The sequence below is a fragment of the Mytilus trossulus genome, chromosome 6 (genome assembly GCF_036588685.1).
Source record: "Mytilus trossulus isolate FHL-02 chromosome 6, PNRI_Mtr1.1.1.hap1, whole genome shotgun sequence".
Lineage (NCBI taxonomy): Eukaryota > Metazoa > Mollusca > Bivalvia > Mytilida > Mytilidae > Mytilus > Mytilus trossulus.
Window position 1 is genome coordinate 17,967,640 of NC_086378.1, and position 6,042 is coordinate 17,973,681.

Here is a 6,042-nt window from a genome sequence, read left to right on the forward strand (position 1 = left end):
TACATGTATTTATTTTAAATTGCGCTGTAGTTCCGTAACTTTCTATCCAGGCGTATAAATGAATCGTCGACAAGTGCGCACATTTTTTTAATCAACATTTCTGGAATGATCCAACTATGTCCTTTGCTATTGACAACGAGTAAATATTACATTTTCCCAGAGACATATAATACAATTATATTAACCCTTGGAAAAAATACGTATATTTGTATATTATATCTTTAATTTTTTTTTTTTTTTTTGTATCATTTTTTTTTATAAATAATATTCTTTACACCAGAAATTTTATTTATAAACAAGCGTATGAGTTAAGTAATGACTAGTATATTATATCACTTTCGGACACGCAAGACAGAGATGTATATTATACATGCACCTGATAGTTCAAAATGGAAAGTTATAAGTTAATCGGCCGTGTACACTGATCAATACCTACAAAAGTGAAACGATGCATGAACTTGCAAGCCCGACAGGAAATCGCTTGAATACCTAGACGTGTCACCTTACACCCCTCACAATACCTTTGGGAGTAATACCTTAAGCCATGCGGGTGATCAGTGGAGCGAAGATCCTAATTTATTTGAATAAAGTATATTACTTTAAAGAATTATGAACGAATTAGATTTTCGAAAACAATTTTCACGGAACACTTATTTATGATTTGAACTTTGACTTTTAAACTAATTCCAATATTAACAGTTTAAAAATAACAGACTATATGGTTATTAAAAAAATAAGAACATTTTCCGTATCAAGTTAGTTAGTCAGATAAAACAACCGTACGATTGACAAGATATCTACACGTAATTAAGACTACATTGGTTACTGTAGTTTTGTGTCTTTGTGGTTTATAGACATATCGTGATTTTTATTTGGGCAAGATAACAAAATGGCGGAAGGCAGAGAACTGATACTCAAAATTTAAAATCGATGGTGATCTCTTATCTAGCGGAATAAAACTTTAATATTTATAAATTTGAGCATTTTTATACAGAATGGACATAATATCAATTTTTGATTTTTTTGCGAAGTTTCCCTTTAAACAAAAATATAAAAATTTCAAAAAATTTGAACCAACCACTTTATCAAAAAAATTACACTGGTTATATAGCAGTTTGACAAACACCAATTTTGATAATTGAGATGCTTAATATTCCCTTTACAACACAACCTTACTAAAATGGTTAGCTGACTTTACAGAGTTATATCCCTGTAGTGTTAGGTACCACCTTAAATATGCCTACAGCCATATACAAATTAGTTTGCTTTTAAAATTAGTTAGATGACTATCAGATTAATAAACCCTTAAGTCCATCTGAAAAATAACCCAACTTTGAATAATACAAACTGATTTATAAATCCTTCAACCTATACCAATTGGTATTCAGGAACTGGAATTTGTTTTATATGGGATACAATACTTACTCTTCATAAAATGTTGAGTATGTTTGATTTCTTGTCTATTCAAACTGGTGTGTGAAGTTACTATCTCTTGTATAGACCTGTTGACCTGGAACGATCCTGTGATACAAATCCATTTATATATCCAAGAAAAAGACATTTTGGAGATTTTTTTTTTTTACTGACCATTGACAACCTTTCACTAATAAATATTCATATTATGTAACATATTATAGAAATATGGAAATTGCATTTATATTTAAATATTTTTATTTAATTTGTGAAAACTGTATTAAATGTTATATAGTAGACAGAAATCAAGTCACAATCATTCAAATTATTTAAACACCTTTAAACTTTATTATCATAATGATATTTAAGCTATTAATATAAAAAAAAATCAATCTTGTGTAAGTAAATTATTTTAATGTTTTTCTTTGCTTGAATTTTCTGTTAACAAGCTTAAGGTTCATGTTTTAAAAAAACTCTTGATGAATTTGCACAGAAGTGTCCTGCTTAAAGCATATAATAAATCAAATATATATCTTTTAAAATCAAATATTTTTTCTCTGCTCAAATTTCTGTTATTTGTTATTTTGATATAGGTTCCCTGAAAATACTATTATTATAAAAATTGATCTTTTGCAATATGTATATATTCTATACAGTTAGCTCGAAAAAGATTTGTATGTTTTGAGTTTAAACATTGTTAATAAGCCTAGTCATCTTTTCTGTATCCATCCTTCGAGGGATCAGACAAGGCTGTTATTGGTGCATTTCGTCTAAATTGATGGGTTATGAATGTTTATTTTGTGTATAATTTTTGACAAAATGTGTTAATTTTTCATTGTTGCACATCTACTTTTATATGATAACCAGCTGTAAGACATATATAACTTTTATTTTATGGGCACAGGACGTTTGCGCTTTTTTACCTGTAAAACGATAGGACATTTGCGCTTCAAATACTATGGACATTTGCGCTTTTAATTTTGATTCACCTGTATTAATTTGACTGGACATTTGCGCTTATAATCTTCATGAGAAGTAACCATTACGTAAATAAATTTAACTTAAATTTGCTATTAGTTAGTTCACATTTACACAGTCTTGAACATGGAGTTTAAAGTTATAGAGACTAGTAAAGGAAAAAAATGTATGATGGATTTTTATATTGTTTCGACAAAACCCTAAACATTGGAGACCTTTCATGGAGGTGTACCGTTAAAAATTGTAATGCAAGAATTAAACGGACAATGAGACTTCTAATATTCAGATGTTGAAGACCCAGTTGTTGAAGATATGATGGCTGAATAGAAGCACCTAAAGAACCGAGATGTTCCAAATTTGAAGACTACCGGACAGAAATTATGTTACAGTTGAATCAAGATTTTCACACAATGCACAGTTTTACACGACTCATCCTGTAATTTTTATATTTTTGAAGAGCATTATTGAACAACAGTCAGTAAATTATATTAAGATTCGGTACATTGATGAACAGGCTCCCCAATCAAGAATTGAGAAGGAGAAACTCGATCTTTTAGCTGTACATAAACTTTTAAACATATATCAACAATGTGTCCCAAGCCCGGATAAAAGAGGAGGAAAGTCATAGATATATATATAAAAAAAGCGCAAATGTCCTAAGTAAAAAGCGCAAATGTCCATTTTTTAAAAGCGCAAATGTCCTATGTTTTGAAGCACAAGTGTCCAAAAAAAAAAGCGTAAATGTCCTATGAAAAAGCGCAAACGTCCCGTGCCATATTTTATATACTGTGTAAGGGACCACATCAAAAGTTTTTTTTATCTTGCATTGATCTTTTGATGTCGTCCCTAAGTTTATCTTATGAAAACAATCATTCAAGAATTATTGAACCTGTATAAACTATTTTATGAGGTCATGTGCAAATTATATGCCTTTTGTACACAAGATTCATTAAGGTTTAATTATGTTTTTAATGAATGCAGGAAATACTTCAAGTCAAGGCAAACGTTAACAAGAAAGGGCTATTACTAGAGTTGTGATTTAAGTTTATTGTATAAGGCCTCTGTATTGTAAATTAGGATTGAAATCCAGATTTTGTATAATGTTTCGTCACAAAGAGGGGGTGACTCATTTAGGAATTCTTATCTTTTCTACAGATGTTTATTACATATTTTGTTATAAATAGCTTTGTTATGTTTTACTTCAATAAAGATAAACTTGAATGTATAATGTTTTATTTGTGTGTTAAATTAGTTATCACATTGGTAGTACATGTATTTAGTTTTGCCTTAAGAGGTTGAAAATTCCATACATTTGTGGTGAAAACCAAGGAGTTGGAATTTTGTATTTGCTGCTTCTCACCAACAAAAATGGAACTTGGAAATTTGAGGAACTACGGCTGCTTTACATTCATTTAGAATAATGTGTCAAGTCAAGGGGCAAGTTGTTTTAATGAATTGTTAAATTGTGAACTGCATGAATAAATGATGTTAGAAATTCCTCAGTGCAACAGTCTAGTACAAAGCAGGGTTATTATCTTATCATGACTACATTTTCATATCCTCATATTGATGGATTTAGGATTTGAAACTGGACATTGAACACCAATTCATCCATGCAGTAAAAAATTGTATATGTCACTTTGACTTATTCTAGACTGTTAATACTGAACAAATCTGTGTTAAATGCCCCACTCAAACACCAAATATCAATTTTATATGCCCTCAGAACCCTACTCTTAAGCATTTGCTCTAATTGCTCTTGTATTAAGTTAGATGTTGGATGATGTGTAGTTGTTTAAATATGTTTGCAAATCCTGTCAGCTTGAAGCAGATACAGCCTGTAGATTGAAGTATCCCTCAGAATGCAATAAATTTGAATGAGGGAGGTCATGTCTTCAAACCCTGGCTGGTTCAAACCAAAGACTTAAAATTAAATATTTGCTGCTCACCCACTAAGATCACAAAGTCTTGGGTAGGGTATCAGGTCTTTCTGTGAATTGTGAACTAACACATTAAACTGCCTCCTCAGCTTGTCAGTCTACTACAAAGCATGTAGCATTATTTTACATAAATAAGGCCGTTAGTTTTCTCGTTTGAATAGTTTTACATTGTCTTATTGGGGCCTTTTATAGCTGACTATGCGGTATGGGCTTTGCTCATTGTTGAAGGCCGTACGGTGACCTATAGTTGTTAATGTCTGTGTCATTTTGGTCTTTTGTGGATAGTTGTCTCATTGGCAACCATACCATATCTTCTTTTTTATATGTATATATATTCATATCACATTATTATGTTCTCTTCCTAAATATGCTCTACTACAAAGCATGTTTATATATACCCTGTATTCATATCACATTATTATGTTCTCTTCCTAAATATGCCTTTAGTTTGTCCTGTATGTTACACTCAACAAGAATACATCAATCAATCATAAAAAATGTGTGCTAAATTAAGCAGCAGCAAATACTTATTTTCAAGACTGGCTTGACTAGGGTTCAAACCCATGACCTCAAGCTCTGAAGACCAGCATGCTACTATATATATGCACGAGAGAGATGTTTAAATAAAAAGATGTGGTATTATTGTTGATGAAACAACTCTCCACAAGAGACCAAATGATGCAGAAATTAACAACCATAGGTCACTGTATGACCTTCAACAATGAGTAAAACACATAATACATCTATAGTCAGCTATAAAAAGCCTTATAATAACAAATGTCAAACAATTCAAACAAGAAAACTAACTACCAGTATTATATTAGTTTATCTTTGAGATAATTAGAGAATTGTTAGTGTAGAGGTCAGTGGTCAAGTCAACCTGTGAAACTACTATGTACACAAAATGAACCTGAAACGATGAAATTAGGTCAAGGTAACCTGTGAAATTACTTTGTACACAAAATGAACCTGAAACAATAAAATTAGGTCAAGGTAACCTGTGAAACTACTATGTACACAAAATGACCCTGAAACAATGAAATTAGGTCAAGGTAACCTGTGAAACTACTTTGTACACAAAATGACCCTGAAACGATGAAATTAGGTCAAGTCAACCTGTGAAACTTCTATGTACACAAAATGAACCTTAAAGGATGAAATTAGTTCAAGGTAACCTGTGAAACTACTATGTACACAAAATGACCCTGAAACAATGAAATTAGGCCAAGGTAACCTGTGAAACTACTATGTACACAAAATGACCCTGAAACGATGAAATTAGGTCAAGGTAACCTGTGAAACTACTATGTACACAAAATGAACCTGAAACAATGAAATTAGGTCAAGGTAACCTGTGAAACTACTATGTACATAAAATGACCCTGAAACAATGAAATTAGGTCAAGTCAACCTATGAAACTACTATGTACAGAAAATGAACCTGAAACCTGTCTTATGGAAATGTACACCTAAAATGATAATTAAATTTTCCAAAAAAAACCGAACACTTTTCTATGCAATCATTGAACCATGAAAATTAGTTGAAGGGAAATGGAAATTTCAGATGATAAGGCATCTGAAATATTAAGCTTTACTACCTTCTGAAAGTAAAGCTCTATACAAATAGTTTACAAGGAGGCCTCAACTGGATAAGCATACTTTTGTCTCTTAATCTAGATATGCTGCATTCATGGTAGACAAAGACAAGATT